At 39.3% G+C, this 19,832-nt stretch overlaps 1 long non-coding RNA gene across 1 annotated transcript; it reads right to left on the bottom strand.

Moving 5' to 3' along the window:
- Positions 1-1,318: 1,318 nt before the first annotated feature.
- On the bottom strand, positions 1,319-5,451 carry LOC116467355 (uncharacterized). Its single transcript, XR_004247772.1, has 4 exons — positions 5,372-5,451; positions 3,534-3,613; positions 2,547-2,625; positions 1,319-1,400 (listed from the first exon to the last, which is right to left on the bottom strand). It is a non-coding gene; the product is annotated as an uncharacterized LOC116467355 (long non-coding RNA).
- Positions 5,452-19,832: the final 14,381 nt, after the last annotated feature.

Below are 19,832 nucleotides of genomic sequence, written 5' to 3'. Positions count from 1 at the left end.
AATGCAAAATAATTGGTTACCATTTCTGGCTTCTTCCTGCCCCTGCTAGTTTTTTAAAAAAAATAACCAGTCTTGGGTTCATAGAATTTCAACTTCTTATCTTTGCCCTCCTACTTAACTAAGTCACCTTGGCCAAGACCTTGACCTTGTAGAGCCTCTACCTTATTTACAAAATTGTGTCAATTAAGTCAACTTCACATAGCTGCTAGACACTCGAACAAGAGTATGTGCACCCAAAAAGAGTCCAACAGAGTTAATGTAGCCCCCATGTATGTTGTTCCTTGACCAGCAGAGCAGTGTTTTTAAATACGAATTTGAACTTAAGAGGGTAATGAATGTCCCAGTAGGGCACAGTCCCCACCACTCCCTATTGTCATATAGCAGGCAGCTCCACACATTGACACTCTCTGCCTGGGCCCCTAGGCATTTAAGCTCGCATCTTATACATTTGGTTATCTTCTGTAATCATATGGCTATTGTAAATATTGTGTATTGTTTTGAGGATAAGAATCATATCTTGATATCTTCAGATCATGAACATATATACAACAGAATGTCATGAAGATAGTGAGCTCTAAATGGAAGTTTCTAGAAATGAAATAATATGGATGGTGTCTTGATAGAAGTTGTGGCACTCTCTATAGAGAAATCATTCTCGCAAACCTGATCAAACTGCAAAACACTGATTTCCAGGGCCCAAGACACTAACTAGTCTTCCTTTGGCTTGCCAGAGAACACTCAGATTCTTTTTAAAGAAATAATTTTAATGCCTGACTTGAATTGAAAACCTGCATTTGTATTCTACAGCAATGGTTCAGGTCATGAACGTTTCAGAAGGAAATCAAATAAGTAAATCAATAGTACAGAAACTGTTTACCCCAGGGCCCATCTGCTACCCTGTGGTTCATTATAGTACTTAATATTGCCATGATTAGAGTTCCTCTCTTGTGAGTTAAATAAACGGTATTTTGAATGTATGAAAAGTTATTATATATTCATCTAAGCAACTTCCAAAGAATTTTTACACACCACTGAGTACTGGGTATTGCATGGCACTGGGGGAGGTTCGGCCGGAATCTAAAGCATGATTTACAGGTCAGGCTAGCCACAGGAGAGGGTAAACAACAAGCAGAGTTATTTCAGACCCGCTATTCCAAACTTTCTCCTGCAGGCTGGGTCCTCTATTTATATCTGCTTGTGAAAGAATAACATACGTGCAAGAAAATGGCACGCTCCAGACCCCTTGTCATTGATTTACATAAACAGAAAAACCCACAAGTTTACATCGGTTCCTCTTCTTTCTTCATAATTGGACAAGTTTTCTCCAGTGGTTTAAATAATTCTTTTCAGCCAAAGCTTTCTGATTGCCCCTTCCTATTGACTTTATTCCTCTCAGTATCCTATAATAGGATAATAACAAGAGCATTGGAGTCTTAATTTTGCAAATAAAAAGGGAGACAAAATGATTAGCCCCAAATCCTCATTCAGCACTAGCAACTGGCTCCCCTTCTCTGGCTCTCTTCCACATCATACTGTTCAGACACATGTGGCCAGGGATCCAGGTCAGCAAGATGGGCTCCATCAGATGTAAGTGGTGCTCAGTGCAGACCTCAGCAGGAGAGAATACATTTCAGCCTAGAGGCCTTTGATGACATATCTCTGGGAGAGGTTAACAAATCATTCATTATTCTTGTTTTTATACTATAATGATCCCAAATATGTGGCCATGAGTCCCCTGGAGATTTGGAGAATTAATACAAGAAGGGATAGAAGAATCCATATTTTCAGAGCATATATACTCAAACAATGTCTGTAGACTGCATAAATATCTTGCACATATAGCTGCTACTGTTTTAAAATTTATACGATTCATATGCACTGCTCTGATTTATGAAATAGCAATTATTTGAAGTGCTATTATGCATTGCCACAATCATTACATGATAACCAAGCACAGATACTATTATGTAGGGGTTACTGGAAAATAAATGAAGTTTTGGGTAATGAACATCTTGAAGCACAGTTTTCAACACTTTTATTCTTTCAAAATTTTATTATTTCCATTTATACCTTTTTGTGTCTAATTTTTTAAAGTTTTGTTTCCCAAGAAATGCCTATTAAATAATTTCTTACTTAGGCTTTTTATAGTAAATATATAGTTTTTATTAGGGATTTTTATTTTTTTAATTAAAATCTCCTTTCCATTCCAATACTTACTTTAAAGACACCTAATTGGGAATTGCAGCTTTTATGTTTTTTCAATTTATTTTGAGTTTATTTTTAAAGCAATCACAGAATCTCCAACATTGGTTCCTCTGTATCAGAGCCTCTGATGCACACATGGATATCTAGTCATTATGCTTATTTTTTATCACTTTCTGGCAATTAAGAACATTCTATATTACTTAGTTCAGAAATAGTGCTATAATCAGTGACATAGTCCTTTATCTTACAACTGGCTCCATGCCAGAAGAATATGACTGATTTTTCTGAAGAAAGAAGCGTATGTCCCAGAGTTTATTGAGATGATCCCCAAGCAAACTTACAGGCACAACACTGATTTCAGTATAGACTTCCTACTGGCCCATCTATGGACTCAAAAATCACTGCCCTACGATGGAAAACCTGGGGAAATGGCAATCGTCATTATGCGAATTGTACTGGTCTTTTTCAATATTTGAAAAGTACAACATACTACATTTAGAAGACAATAAATTGCAATTATCTTAACCTAGAAGGAAAGAAAGAAACTGAAGTGACCTACAATAGCCATGCACTTGGCAATTATGCATAATTGACACTGTTGAGATGGGTTCTGAGTATGATCATTTTTATTATATCATAATCATTATCATTTCACACATGAAATGTATCATAAAACCAAACCCTAAGATACTACATTTTCACTGGGCTTAATTATAGACTTTAAGTCATATTTTAAATACGTTTTATACACACACATACACACACACACACACACACACACACACGGTACAATCCTTCTGAATGCTTGATCCACTTATTCCTTTGCTTAACTAATTGACCTTTGTAACCAAGAAAACAGTCCTGGATCTCCACCAAGAAATGAACAGCGAAAGTTTCAAAAATAATAAGTAAAGACCGATTATGAAATGTGTCCTCAAATAAATTGTTTCTCAAAATGATTATCAAAATCACATGGGGAATTTTTACTTTTTAATGCAACTTCTCATCTCCCATGACTAAAGTTTCAATAGGTCATAGACAGAGCCTAGGATCTGTATTTATTTAACCCATGAGGTAATTCCAATAATCAGAGAGGTTTGGGTACCACTTACTTGACCTTCTGTTTTTGGAATGTCCCATATGCTCTAATCACCCTCTCATATTTTTCTGAAAACCTACCAGATTTGCCAATGTCAGCGGCCAACTCTAGTTTTCCATGCCACCTAAAGTCTAGCCCACAGCCCACCTCTTCTTTGTTTGCCAGCAGTCAGAGAAATAGCACAGCACACGTTTGGACTAATCAAATGTAATAATTAATTGGCACTTACTGTCTACATGGGTTGTTTGTAATGATCATTTGTCCTGATTTGTGGCCATTGTGAGGGATAGACTTGCTATTCTGCAGCAACTATAACAGATGCAAAGAAACAAGGGACAGGATAAAGAAGAGTACCAGCCTTTGTGCACTCCCAAGGCCACAAAGCAGTTCTCACAGTGACCATGTAGCAGTGGACTTGGGAAGACCACAGAAGCCTAGTGATCCTCAGCTAGGAACTTACTTTTGTTTGACATCAACATGTTCTCTCATTGAGTCATTTTAGTTCAAAGTGATACATGTTTTCTGTTGTTTGTTGTCTGTTTTGGTTTGGTTTAGTTTTAGAGACTGGTGACCAAACTAGTAACTTTTGTTCACAGTAGCTGAGGCACCCAGTTCTTTAAGAAATCTAAATAAAATCAGAATTTTCACTAAGACTTTTGCACCTTCTTGAGCTACTTTGCATTTTCCCAGAGTTTCTGTAAGGACTTGACTCTGAAGCATTTCATGAAATTTAGTAGAATTTACTTCTTCAAGATGTTTGTGGTTACAGGGAGAGTCACACTGTGGAACAAGAAGACTTCCACCCAGCCACCCAGTTCCACTCTCATGACTTTCCTCATTATTACTCCTGTACTTTCTCCCAGCCCCCATTTCTGCAACCTCAAGGCAAAACAGTGCCAAAGTCTGGATATAATGTGGGATACAGGAGTGATTAAAGGCATAGCTTTAGTTGGAGTCACACTGCCTGGATTTAAATCCCACCTTGATCAGCACCGTGACTTTGAATAAGACTGTTGGCCATTAGCTATCTCATTTGTCAATTGGGAATGATAATAACGGTGTTTTCTCCACTGAGTTTTTGGGAGAATTATGTATTATTACATGAGACCATGTATTAAAGCACAAAGCATAGAATTTGGAACATTATAGGTTCCCACAATATCCGCCAGGAAGCACTTAATATTTGATGATTGACTGAGCTATGAATTGATGCACCTGATCGGCTTCCTGCCTCATTAATTAGGATTAGAAATGGAATCCAGCTCAGTATTTTATTATTAATACTTAACTAAATACTTGGAGAAATCAAATACCAGTGATTTCAAGAAAGTTGCATCTAGTTAGGAATACACTGTAAACACATGAAACAAGAGCTCTGAGAGGCAAAATACAAGGTGATTAAATTAATAAAATAGAAAATAAAAGTCAAGCAAAGTCATGTTCAGAGTTTGGTAGTGATATTCAATGAAAGTATTTTGAAGGATACATTTTGAATTTGATGTTAAAAATGCTAAGTAACTGAATGTGGCAAGTATGAGAGAATAGTTCAAATGGTGGCTACTGTTAAGAAACATACATTGATTGATGTGATTGGAAATAGCAGGTCAATGCAAAACCTTAGCTAAGGTGAGATGGGGAGGGGCAAATGGCAAACAGTAGAGGCCGGTTGAGAGAGTTTGTGTTGATTCCTATGGTCATTTGTAGCTGTAAGCTGCAGAGAGAGAGAATAGGAGAGGCACTGGTGGAGAACAGCCTCCAGGAAGAACAAAGGAGTGTGGAATATGGGCCCCAGAGCTCTATGGGATGAATGGAGACAGTCCAAGTTAATCAAATACTATTCCAGAAATAATGTTCTGACAATATTTAACATAATTATAATTTCTATCATTTCATGAAATCGGAATCATTCAAACACAGAGAAAAATGTTTCCATGGCATTATCCTTCATGACTGTAGTGAGGTAGTGGACCATATGCACACATCCAGGGGGCTGTGAGAGAGAGGAACTATGGGAACCAGCAAAAATAAAAGCAGAGTCTGGCTTAGAAGCAATCAAATCTGCATTACCTCCTAGCTTTGCCAGTTGCTAGCTGGGTAACCTTAGGCAGGCTACATAACCTCTGTGAGCTTCAGGATCCTTCTGGGTAAAACGTGGATAATGCCCACCTTGCACAGCTTTCCTGGGGATTAAAGGTAACATGTTCCATACAGCGTCTTCCACACAGTAAACAATAAATGCTAGCCATTATTGTGGCATGCAATGCATGTAATTGAACCCAAACAACAAGAAGGGCTAGAGTTGAGAGTACTCAAACGCCCTATCAGAAACCCCAGGTTTTATTTTACTTATTTTTTTTTTTTAATTTTTAAGTTTGTATTAAAACTTTCCGTTATTTACCCTTGTGTGAGCTACAGAAACACCCAGGAGTTGTATTTGCCTGCCCCCTGGTGGTAAGACAATCCCACTTCAGGCATGCGTCTGAACGTCGCATTTTATTGACCAGAAACCCAAGGACTGAAGAGGTAAAGTGACTTCCCCAAGATAACGGTGTTTTAAAAGGCGGTACTGGAATCCAGGTCTTAGCACTCCTCTTCATGTTATTTTCTAACCACAGCAGGGCTTCAGAGATCCGAGGTAAGTTTAGGCTGGATGTTTAATGGATACAAAGTACTGATCTCCCTCCCATCACCTCTCTTATGCAATAAGGCTCTTTTTCCTTTTGTAATGAAAGAGTTTAAACAGCCAGCCCTCCTGCCACCTGGAGCCAGGCATAAATGAAATGGTTGTTGAAAAATAAAGGGAAGCTTGCGGTGCTTATGATCAGAGAGGGCTGGGCTCCCGTGGAGCAAAAGAAACCAAGTTGATGCATATTTTTTAAATCCTGATTTAGGGGTAACCAAGCACACACTTTACCAGGAAAGTGGCTGAGGTTGGATACAAGGGGTAAAGGCTCTCACCCTGGGGTGTGGTGGGCTGGGAATGGTTTGCAGCCAGATTAACTGGTTTGAATCCCGGGTACGTCTCTTAAGTGGTCTTTGGTTTTTGACTGATTTTCACAGACTAGATTTAGTTTGAGAACCAATAATTAGCTTAAAAAAAAAAAGGAAAAAAAAAGAACTATATCTGAGTTCCAAATGGCAAGATTTTCAAAAGGAAAGGATGTTTTATACATAACAGAGCTTTATATAAATGCAAGATGTTACCATTTTCACATTGCAATATACAGTGGATATAAAAATCTACAACTTTGGGTTAAAAAAAAGTCTGTAACTCATTTCAGTTCTGTTATGAACAAGACTTTTAACGTCTGTGAGCCTCACTTTAGTCATCTTAAAATATAAATACTCACTTTACAGGTTAATAATGAGAGTTCATGGCACGGCATCTAGATGTTCAATAAATGTTAGTTGAATCTAAAATGAAAGCAACCAACCCTCAATTTCCTTCCTTTATTGTCTTCCCCAAAACCATACAAATTAAGCAAGGCAGAAACTAGAGATGAAACTCAAGTCAGTCAATTTGAAATTTTGGTCAGAGGTTTGGTTGGTAGACAAGATCAAAGCCAACTTCAAACACAGCTCTACAGATTTATAGGTGGGTAAATTGCCCTTAGTAAACCCAGCCTCATTAACATGACAGGATGGCCCGGCTATATTTAGATGAATACCTGCCTTTTCTTTTGAAATTTAGGAAAGAGAATGTGCCAAGTTTTAGGGTTTTTTAAACTGTGTTCTATGAAACGATAAGGTGTCGGAGGGTTCTCAGGACCCTGCAAGAGAGGGTTGGTGATACTAGGGTGGACTTCTGGGGGCCCCTGATTCTCTGGTTCAACCTAAGCATCCACACTTTTTATGATTTTATTTGGGGAAAAAATTTCTGCTCTAAGACAATTTTTAAAAATATGACCATGGCCCTTAGGAGGCCTAGTGACACATCCCATCCTGATTAGTTGGGCCTTTTTACATGTTCCAGAAGTGGCACCATGAATTCCAGCTAATTCTCTTACCAGCACGGACTGAGGATCACAGAGGGGAAAGGCTGAGAAGAAATAGAGAGATCATTAAAGTAGCTGGCTGGTGGGTCCAGGGAGGCTGGGGGAGGGATAATGGGGAAAGGAAACATGTTGATCAAAGAGTACAAAGTTTCAGTTGGACAGGAGGAATAAGCTTTAGTGATCTATTGCACAGCATGGCGACTATAGTAAATAATAATGCATTGTATATTTCAAAACTGCCAAAACACTAGTTTTTAAATGTTTTCCCCACACACACAAAAAAAGTAAATATGTGAGGCCATGGATTTTTTAATTATCTTGATCTCATCATTCTACGAGGTAAACATACATCAAAACATAACATGGTATCCCATAAATATGATTACTACTTGTCAATTAAAAACTTGAAAAATAAAGTAGCTGGCAAAGACTGTATACTGACTCACCAAAATTAATTTAGTGAATGCTCATAACAACTGCATGATCTGTGTAGTACTATTATGATCCACATTTTACAGATGAAGAAAACTGAGACACAGAGAGATTACTTGCCCAGAGAGTGAGCAGTGGAGTCCAGTACAGGAAATTTGGTTACAGAACCTGCACTCTTAGCCTCTCTCCTAGATTCTCATCCCACAAATAAATCATGCAAATAACCGTAACTAGGAAGAAAAATAGTCAGCTCCAGTGTTGTCAGGAGTGTCACCTTGCTAGACAAGGGGTCATAGGCTATTAGAGGATGCAACTTCGCTACATTTTCTACTGAAGAAACCCTAACTGAAGAAGAGGCGATGTCCCTAAAGCAGGCCATTGCAAGGGACAAATTCTCCTGGAAGTTTGTTTTAGCTTAAAAAAAAGTCATATGCAGCTGTGCACAGTGGCTCACACCGGTAATCCCAGCACTTTGGGAGGCCAAGGTGGGAGGATTCTTGAGCCCGGGGTTCAAGAACAGCCTGAGCAATATAGTAAGACCCCAATCTGTACTAAAAGAAAAAAAAATTGCCAGGTTTGGTCATACATACCTGTGGTCCGAGCTACTTGGGAGACTGAGGCAGGAGGATGGCTTGAGCCCCCTGGGAGGCAAAGGATGCATGTTCCACTGCACTCCAGCCTTGGTGACAGAGTGTGAAACTATCTCGAAAAAAAAAAAAAAGGTCACATGCAATCGGCATACTTTACAAATGGGAATTATATTTTTTAAAATGTTTCCATGTTAAAATGGCTAGTAACTTACCAGTGAAATTACCTAACCTTGCTTCCACCTTTGTCCACCACCGCACTTCCAGTGAAATCATCATTCCCAAAGCTGCGGTCTTTTTATCCAGAGGCTGGGAAGGACTGTGGGGAAGATAAAATGGGGATGGTTAATGGGTACAAAATATGTCATGGTTTCATGACATACATGTTGGTGAAGCACAAATGTAAAAGACAGGAAATCTGTTAGCTATGGTCTGTTCAGTATGTTTTGAACACTGGGTTATATTAAGTTAATCTCCCAAACAAATCCTATGCTCCAGACCTCCTTTTCCCTCAATGACCTAACAGTAGGGCAGGAGTATCTTCCTGTTCCCCCAGAGGTGGATTACCGTGGAGCTCATGAAGCTTAAGGTGTAGGCCCCTTACTTAGACAGTAATGCATTGACAAAGTCATAAGAGTTTGTAAAGTTTGCAAAAGAAAAATATTTTAACCACAATCAGTTGACATCCTGTCTCTTTTCATTTCTACTTTCCCTTTATTACATCTTTCTTCTTGTCAGAAGGCAATGGGGTGGCCGTGGGCATTTTTAAGACCTGGAGAAGGGGAAGTTAATTTAAAGATATGTCATTTGTGTGAGTGAGATATAGTCATGTGGCTTGCAGTCGCTTCTATGTATTACTAGCTGTCTAGGGACAGAAATGGTTTCAAGGAAATGCCTGGCTTCCTCTGTGCTGACCCACCCTGCAATATTGTGGTATGAAGATGTAAGGCATAAGTCAAATGAGTTATGAACATGGCAGCCAGCTTTAGGAGTGTTCAGCAGTAGGAAAAAACAAGGTTTGAATGAACAAAATCAGAAGCTGATCTATAAAAATTCTTCCAAATATTACAGCTCATATGCAAAGAAAATTTCTAAGATGGTTTTCCCAATTTTGAGAATCTTAGAAATTTACATGGCATAACCAAAAAGAAGTGTAAAGCTGAAAGAAATGTGTAAACTGTCAATATCTGGCCCAACTATGCTAAGAGAAAGACTAAATTACCTATTATCCATCAGAAGCCTATGAAGAAGCAGAGTGTGTAGCCAAAACTGTAGGAAAAAGTGACACAGATGCGTCAGGCAGTTAATGAATAAAAATGCCTTACTGGACTATGCATACACAGTTTATCAACTTTTTTGATTTTGTAATTTCATAGGATTTTCTTATTCTAAATACTCACATTTGCCCCTAAGTTTGTATTCTCTCTTAAAGAGGGTGACAAATTTGCCTAAGTTTCAGATTCCATCAATCTGTATCTGCCCCTGCCTGCCACCGAGCATTACCCACTAATGTCCTCAGAGCACCTGTGTGCTCTTCCCTCTGGCTGGAGTATTCTTTGTATAGAAAGGTGCACATCTCACTCCTTCACTTCATTCAGGTTTCTGCTAAGACATCAGCATACTCAATTTCCCAAGCAAATTCCTATCTAAAATAGAATCCCCTAGGACCCTCGTACACTGTTGGAGGGAATGTATTAGCATAGCCACTATGGAGAACAGTATGCAGGTTACTCAAAAAACTAAAAACAGAACTACCATATGATCCAGCAATCTCACTGCTGGGTATATACCCAAAAGAAAGGAAATCAGTGTATTGAAGACAGATGTGCACTCCCATGCTTATTGCAGCACTATTCGCAATAGCCAAGACAGTGAATCAGCCTAGTGTTTATTAATGGATGAATGGATAAAGAAAATGTGGCACATATACACAGTGGAATATTTTTCACCCATACGAGAGAATGAAATATTGTCATTTGCAACAATTTGGATGGAACTAGATGACAATATGTTAAGTGAAATAAGCCAGGCAGAGAAAGACAAATTTTGCATATTCTCACTCATATGTGGGAGCTAAAAATTAAAACAATCGAACTCATGGAGATAGAGAGGAGAATAATGGTTACCAGAGGCTGGGAAGGGCTGTGGGGAAGATAAAACGGGGATGGTTAATGGGTACAAAATATAGTTAGATAGAAATATACAACAGGGCTACTATAGTTAACAATAGCTTGTTGCCAATTTAAAAATAACTAAGAGAGTAGAATTGGAATTTTCCTAACACAAAGAAATAATAAATGCTTGAGGTGATAGATACCCCAATTGCCCTGATTTGACATTACGCATTGTATGCTCGTATCAAAACATCCCATATACATAACAGGTACAACTATTATGTATCCATACTAATTAAAAACAAAATAAATAGAATCCCCTGTATTCCTCACCACTCTATCCTTTTATATCACTTTACTTCACAGTATTTACCACGTGATGTGTCCTCCCACTATAATATAATATAAGCTCCATAAGAGAACCAACGTCTCCTGTTTTGTTCAGTGCTTCATCTGTGTTGTTGACATCAGTAACTGGCACACAGCGGGCACTCAAATATTTATGGGTTGAATAAACAAAAATGTGTGTGTGTGTATATGTGCACATGTGTGCATGCAGATTTATGGAGGCATGATAGATTGATAGATCGATAGATATAAATATAAATATATATAAAAATATATATATATAGAGAGAGAGAGAGAGAGAGATACTCAAATCGATGGAATGGAAGGGTTGATCTGGGCTCTACAGCCAGGAAAATCCGATTCAGAGAAGGAGCAGGAGTTCACGTCTTTCTGAGTCCCTGTGCCTTTGTCCAGCCAGGTCATCCCATCTTTCATTTTAACCCATGGTAATTCCAGCAATCTACTCCTATTTTTCTCAGAGGAGCCCCGGGGTAATCATCTAAAAAGAATAAATCTTTTAGTTTAAAAACTGGCAGTTTTCAAAGTCAAGACCCCAGTGACCTGGCAAATACTTGCCTCTCCCACAGAGTCACAAAGAAATGACTTCAGCAAAATCCCACCCGCCAAAGGCCGTTGGCTTATTGTCTGGGGGAACATTGAGATTCCTAAAACCTGACAGCCTCTATCAAAGCTGCCAGCTCGCTCCGGGAAAATCAAAGACTCTCCAGGCCTCTGAATAGTGAGCTAAAGCGTTCCTAAGTCAGCTTTTGTGCAGAAAAACAGCCTCGTGCAAGCCCCTGATAGAGAAATTAGGACGTAGTTTCTTCACATCGCAACGGACCACATTTGCTCCTACGAAGCAATGATCATTGAAATGTCCTGTTAATCCCTCAGCCAGTGTCCTGTAGGACTTGGCACTGGGGTGTCCCCAGACTACTAATATGGACTGATCGGTGGTTTAAAAGCTGACTAAAAAGTTATAAAACTGGAAAGGGAAATGGGGGCAAGGGGAAACCCGCAGTATTTTTTTTTCCCCGTCTGTGCTAACACTGCCACCTAGTGTTATGAATACGAAGAACCTGCAAAATCAAAGTTCTCACAAAGAAATGCAGATTTAGGAACACAGTCTCATTAAGTGCCATTTACTGTTGATTTTTCTAAAATGGCGTCAATCCTGTTTCATCTGGAAAGCTGAAATAAAGTTTTGTAGAAAACAGCACAGGCATTACTTCTTGCAAAAAGCTAAGAGTTAACATCTATTGTTTCTATTCACCGGCCACCTTTCCAAGAGCTCCACGTGAATTTACTCAGTTCTTGGCCACGAGAAGCTCATGAGAGGTGCTACTAGTGATTCCTGTTTCACTTTTGTTTTACACGTGAAAAAATTGAGGCACAGCGAGGAAAAGTAAGGCCGTCAAGTTTACATGCGCAGGAAGCCACCAAGCCTTCAGATAGTGTCACTCTTAAACTGCTGTCTTCACATTTTGTACCATCCTGTACCTCTTTCTAAGTGGTATTTCCTAAATAATTAGAAAACTTGAATTGAACCCTCAAGGAGTTGCGAGACAAACAGCTTTTTGTGGAAAAAAAATTAAGAGGAGACAGTGTTTTATCTGATCACCAACAGCTTTTCAAATGGAGATTCGTGTATAAGGGTTTAAGATTCTCCTACAGGTATAACAAAACAAGCAAGAGAATGCATCCTATGGCTAACACTCCAATTCTCCAAAGATGCAAATGTGTTTTAATGCAATCTCCTTCACATGGAGTCATAAAGATACATTACAAGGATGTGAGATGGGAAGACCCGACAGGGAATTAAAAGGCACCTTCATCAGTTTACTTCACTCTTTTGGCTTTCCATTGCCAGGGCTTTAAACCTTTTAATCTCATCTTTTTAAATAAGGCACTTCGGTTTAAAACAAATACAGATGCATATAGCCCCCAATATGCATATTTATGTATAAATCTTATACAAGCACTACGTTTTGTGTATATCATTAAACTATGCTAAAAAGGTAGAAAAGAGATAAAGATAAAAGCAGTATTTTCACTATTTACAAGCTTTATAAAAAAACAAACATGCCTCCTTCAAAATTACTATTTTTTTTTTTTTTTTTGCAAATGTAGCATGATTAGTCTCTATTTTTACAAAATATCTTGGTTGATCAAGGTGTGGGCATCCTTGGTCTGCATGGCTATCACAAAGGGATGCAGATACAAAAATTAGGTGAAAGGAGTTGGTCTATGGCTGGTTTACTAAATCATGGCGCTCCTTACTCAATGGCGTGTATCAGTTAAGCGGAGGCTTTGTTAAAAATGAGCTAGTAAATTTCCATTCCACTATAGTCACTGACTCTTCCTTTTGTGTATATTCACATAAATTTGTTCAAACCCTGATAAAATATATCATTTGCAAATAGTTTTAAACATATTAATTTCTGATGACAATTTTTATGTATGAAATATTTAGTTTGTTTGCAAAAAATGTATAATAATGGGAACTTTTTTTTTTTTTTTTTTTTGAGATGGAATCTCGCTCTGTCACCAGGCTGGAGTGCAGTGGCGCGATCTCGGCTCACTGCAACCTCCGCCTCCCGGGTTCAAACGATTCTCCTGCCTCAGCTTCTAGAGTAGCTGGGACTACAGGCGCCCGCCACCACGCCCGGCTAATTTTTGTATTTTTAGTAGAGACGAGGTTTCACCATGTTGGCCAGGACCTCTCCTGACCTCGTGATCTGCCCGCCTCCGCCTCCCGCAGTGTTGGGATTACAGGCGTGAGCCACCGCGCCCGGCCACAATGGGAACTTTTAAAATATTAATTTTGAAAACGGTCTATCACATTTCTTTCAAAATGTTTTCTTATTTATTTTTAAATGGTGACATTTATCTGACAAGAAAATATAATTCAGTTTGTATTTGTATTTTAAATATCTATTAGGGAAACTATGACAACCATTTATCAAGGAAAAGTTCAACATATTTGGAAAGCTTTTTTTTGAAAAATAAAAAATGCAGAACATCTTCAACTATGGCCAAAGTAATGAAAACAAAGCCACCCAACAATTTTGTAACAAAACAAAATGCTCAAGGTCATTCTTCATCTCTTTACAAAGTGTTATTCTACTCTAGTAAAGGCTTTGTTTTTATAAAATTAACCACATTTATAAATTTCTGGCTTCCATTTCTTTGAGGCTAAAACTTGCAACAAATTATGCAGTAAAAATAGTATATTAATAATGATAAAATCTGAGGCTAAAACTTCGTTCTGGAATCCTTGTATTCCAAAATAGCTATTCCATCAATGTTACAGTAAGCTTACAATTTTATCATAAATTGTTTTTAATAAAGTAATTTATTGTTTAGTATTTGTCTTCTGGAATGTTTTTCTTTGGATGGCTCATTAGTAGTAGCAGTTCTTGTATTTTGTCAACAGAATTTTGCAAATACCATAAGCTGAGATATGATAGGGACAAACACACGACGTAGCAAACCTCCCACACTGAATTATTTGTTCTCATGCTCATTTCTTCTGGACTTCAATGTTTTCTGTGCATCTTCCAGCAAAATTTGCTGACAAAGGCATCTGCATGTTATTTTCAATATGTTATTTCAGTCATTTTAACCTCAGGAAGGTTAAAGGAAGGAAGAGCAAGGGTATTCACCTCTGTCATCTGCTACTACGTAATAAAATATCAGAAGCTTCTAAACATCTGTCATTATAGATAGTACATTATATCCTATCAGGATAGGTTGAAATCTTACTTGACTTTAAACATCGCTGAAAAAAAAACTGTAGGAGTTTTTCTTCATGTTTTTCTTGCTTAGTTTTTAAAAATCTTGCTTGCGAGGTGATGCCACAATACATCACAACATGCTGAAAGCAAGTGATCAAGAGAGGGCACCCGTATTAACCTCTGCACAGTGTGGAACTCCCATTCGCCTTCAGAATATGTCATGTTCTCTATACGACGTGTGACAAACCCAGCCAAAAAGACAGGCATATGTGTGTCAATCCTTCTATGAGTGATTAGAAGAACTTAAATTTTTTACTTTCAAACATATAAATACACATAAGTGTTCTAACACTTTCTTCCTACAAATACAAATAAATCATCTTGCACTTCATTTTGGACAGCACTAATCACAAGAAATGAGTTATGTGCTGACCAAACAAGCATTGTAGAGGTCACTGAAATAATCACTATCCCACTGAAAATTAGGTCTGACAGAGATTACAAGTGCCATTTCATCATATCTCTTTGTGACGAGCACACATATATAATAAAGACAATTTAAGAAAAACATTAATATTTGTAGTCAAAATCATATTAATGTACTCTCCTTAAAGAAGCAGAGACGCGAGGGGAAGATACTCATGTTTTTCGTTGGTAAATATCAAAGTGACTGTGGCATGCTGAATAATGTCTCTCCAAAGCTGTTCTCCTCCTAATCTTTGCTACCTATGAATATGTTACGCCATATGGCAAAGGGACTTTGTAGGTGTGGTAAAGGATCTAAGCGTAGAGATGACCTTTTGTTGACAGAGCAGGCCTGTTGACCCAAAGAAGTCGCACACTGGGGGTGAAGGGATGGGTGTTGACACTGCATACTGGGTAGGCTGTGCTGCAGACACCTTTTAGCCAGGGGCCAGATGGGAAAGTGGACACCCCAGAGGAGGGTGTCATGAAAGGCTAACTCATTAGAAAGACCACACAGATCAACAGGCACTGCAGTGAACATCGCTGTGAAAAACAGGGAGAGGCCGGGCGCGGTGGCTCATTCCTGTAATCCCAGAACTTTGGGATGCCGAGGTGGGCGGGGCAGATCACGAGGCCAGGAGATTGAGACCATCCTGGCTATGGTGAAACCCCGTCTCTACTAAAAATACAGAAAATTAGCCTGGCATGGTGGCCGGCGCCTGTAGTCCCAGCTGCTAGGGAGGCTGAGGCAGGAGAATGGCGTGAACCCAGGAGGCGGAGCTTGCAGTGAGCCCAGATCGTGCCACTGCACTCCAGCCTAGGCGACAGAGTGAGACTCCATCTCAAAAAAAAAAAAAAAACAGGGAGAGCAAAGGGCTTCCACAGGCCCATGACACTGTCACCATGCAAACATACCAGTGCTTAGATGCCACCGGTGGAGGAAGAAGAGAGGGAGGAAAAATTCTGATTTGACTGGATTTAAATCAGAAGCAGCTGCAGAAAAGAAATAGATAAAACTAGATTTGTGTGTCCTGCCTTCAGATGGAATGGAACTCCAAACAGATACTAAGTCCAAGTATAGAAAAATTAATGTTAATTTTCATAACTTTGTTAATGTTGATTTTCATAATTTTGGCAAGGTAGTATGAAAATATTGTATCCCTAAGACGCTGGTACACAGAAAGCACTCAATAAACACTATTAAGGAGAACTCAGGAGGGTAGAGGGTCTTTCCTCTCTCCTCTGTAGCTGTGAGCTGTATTCCTGAGAGGAAAACTTGCACATATGCAGAATGAAGGCATCGTGGACATTCTAAACCTGATCATATATTTAAACCTGAGACGACTTCAAAAGCAGTGTTCTATGGCTAAAAGATCCTAGATAGCTAGTCTGATTTGGATGTAGGACTAGATTCAAGAGCATACATGACTGGAGGGCTTGACCCAGGATGTTCTCCTGCTGCTGTGAAACAGGTTGAAAGGGCAAATGAGCTTCTGACAAATGCAGGGGGAACTCTCTATTTTAGCCTGAAATGGCAACAGGCAGATCAATGCTTTGCATGCAGGTCTGTGACACAGAATTCATTATAGATCTAAGAAAGCACTTTGGGGAGGGGGGAAAAACAGGAACAGCAAATAGCACACAAAAATATCTGAAGTTAAAATCCTGGATATAATATAGAAAAAAACTGCTGCATTGTTTCCCTGATTCTAATGGGCCTCTCCTAGGGAATTTTGAGTAAGTCCCATTTCTTCTCCTATCGAATTTTAATGGCAAAGAGTCATGATAATCTTCCACAGAAATAGTGTTGTGAAAAATACTTCTCTATAAAGAGGTTTGAGGATCTTTACAGTGAAAGTAGCAAAGAGCTTCACACAGAGTTGTCAAACAACATTCAAGTCACTTAATAGGTCACCTAAAACTGTGTTAAACAATACCATGGGATATTGGCATGTAAAATCCATAAAGTGTTTAAAATTTAATCACAAAAGGATGAGTATTAGTTTTATGATTTGCTTTCATGAGCTTTTATATAAGAAATTTGAACAAGTATATTCCTCATGCTTTACAAGTATTCACTAATTACCAGGTTCCCAATGTTTTACCTGTTACCATAAGCTGATCTTTTATATTTTCTAGAACACATCAAATTTTCAATCAAGTAACTACTCGCACACATGATCTTTGTTGGGTATAATTGAAGGAAAGATCCTTGTCCGCTCTCCTGTTCTCCCTATATTGTTTAAGAAACTCATTGAAAATACGACAAGGTCTTGCATAAAGCAAATACTCAGTAAATATTTTTGAGGTAATTCATAATGCCTAACAATGGTAAACACTGTGGTTGACTCCAACATTCATTTCATCACACTCCCTTCGGTTAGCAATAACATGACTGGAAGCTGGTCTTCACTGAAGGAGGTCACGATTGCCATGAGAATGGGATTACCCTTGGTTCAAAAACGGACAAATAACTCAAGTCTGGCCAATGAGAACAAAAATATTTTGCTGAAAGCTTCCGGGAAGTTTTCCTACACACTTGAGAGCACTAAGCGGTCAGTCTCTCTTCCAGTAGATAATAACAAGTAAGCACGAAGCCCTTCACTTGTCTTGCAGCCATGGTCGTAACTAGCTTTAGGATCAGGACAACGTTGAGAATGGCCAAAGAGCCTGAGATTAATATGCTTTTTTTTTTTTTTTTTTTGAGACGGAGTCTCACTCTGTCGCCCAGGCTGGAGTGCAGTGGCGCGGTCTCGGCTGGCTGCAACCTCTGCCTCCCGAGTTCAAGCGATTCTCCTGCCTCAGCCTTCCAAGTAGCCATGACTACAGGCACACGCCACCATGCCTGGCTAATTTTTTGTATTTTTAGTAAAACAGGGTTTCACTGTTAGCCAGGCTGGTCTTGAACTCCTGACTTCATGAGCCGCCCACCTCGGCCTCCCAAAGTGTTGGGATTACAGGCACGAGCCACCATGCCTGGCATGAATGTGCTTCTTTAATTACGTTATTGAACTGCTGGATGAATCAGCCTTCTCGACTTCCTTTTAGGTAAAGAAAGAAACTTCTTTATATTTAAGTCAATTTGAGCATGCAAATGAATACAATGGATATTTCTTTTACTGTTTAAACCCAATACCCTATTTCCAGCTACCTTTAGACATTTTTAAATGTATGTCCACCCTGCAGTATGCTCTATCCAAAACAGGAAATATCTCCACCTTCAACAAATATCTAAACTACCCAGGCTTCAGCTCCCAAAGTTATTCATTCGTTTGTCTTTTGGTCCAGTTCACGGATACATTATCACCCAGAACAGCAGTCCCCAACCTTTCTGGGACCACGGACAGGTTTCATGGAAGACAATTTTTCCACAGACGGGGTGGGCAGGATGGTTTCGGGATGAAACTGTTCCACCTCAGATCATCAGGCATTAGATTCTTATGAGACTGAAAGCTAGAACCTTTGGATGTGCAGTTCACAATAGGGTTCACACTCCTATGAGAATTTCATGCCGCCACTGATCTTACAGGAGGCGGAGCTCAGGCAGCAACGCTCGCTTGCCCACCGCTCACCTCCTGCCATGCTGCCGGGTTCTTAATAGGCCACAGACCAGTACCAGTGCACAGCCCAGCCATTGGAGATCCCAACCCAGAGTATCTCAAGTGACCTGCTCATTCCTCTGCAAAACAGGCCAACTCTGTAAGGTTCAGCAGGAATGTAAAACAAAGGAAGAATCACTGGAATGTTTATCTTAACTCAGAAATAATATTTTGTTCCTTCCACATGATGTTAAGATTGTATCTGCCCTTAAATATGTGGTTTAAACATCAACTGCTGTCAGGTCACTTCCTCCCTCCTCACACACTGTCTCTCACAGGCCTTGTCTCTTCTACCATGTACTAGGATACTTTGGGTATGTGCCTCTCTTCTCCCTGTGAGAATAACGATTGTTTTATATTCATCACATAAATTCCTAGTATCTACACGTTTCATGAAGAAGAATCTGGAAGTTGTTTTCCTGCCTCCTATGCATGGACTTTAAGCACAAATTAGTTTTTTTTTTTTAATGTCATTTTTACTGACATGAACTGGGACTTGCATTAGCATGCCTTCTAATCCCTCCTCCAAATTGTGAGGATGGATGTTACAGTGCAAAATAAAACAAGTAAAATCTCAACCCTGAGACACCCCATTAAGCATGTGTCTCAACTCTCGCAATCAGGCAGTAGTTACCATTCTGTGCCTATGCATTGAAATTCAGAGTTTCACCCTTTTTTGGCTAGTTTTCACTCTTACATAAACATTTCAAGTAAAATGCTAAGATTAAATTCTTAAGCAGAATAAATTCAATTTTTCCGCTTTCCTTCCTAAATTGGGCACTGAGGATGTTCCATGCCTTCATATAGAGGGTAAAATCACCTTCTCTCCTCCTCTACTTTCATGCCAACCCAGAAACATTTGTTTTCTCAGGACTACTGGAAGAGGAAATCATTCTTCTCTCTACTCTGCTCCCTTGTTTCTCCCCACAGAGGGAGGAGTGACAAACACCACCCCCTTTGGGAAAGACCGAATGTTAGAAGTGGCCACTCATATGTGGCCTGAACCCTCAACTATCCTTTGACCTTGTCTTTGAAGCTGCCTGTCCACAGGCCACATGCAGTCCTCCGTCCTCCATGTGGTTAGCCCATAAGTACAGAGGACAAAGGGCCCTTCTCTTTGATGCTCTGTCATTAAGCTCAATCCAAGTGGGAAGTTGTCCAGCAGAAAAGAAGCTGATATTTTCCATCCTTACCTCCTATAAAAGGTTCCCTATTGGCTCAGCACTGAGGAAAGATGGGTTTAATTACCTA

This window comes from Hylobates moloch, unplaced genomic scaffold (assembly GCF_009828535.3).
Source record: "Hylobates moloch isolate HMO894 unplaced genomic scaffold, HMol_V3 SCAFFOLD_4, whole genome shotgun sequence".
Taxonomy (NCBI): domain Eukaryota; kingdom Metazoa; phylum Chordata; class Mammalia; order Primates; family Hylobatidae; genus Hylobates; species Hylobates moloch.
This window is presented reverse-complemented; position numbering and strand designations above follow the sequence as displayed.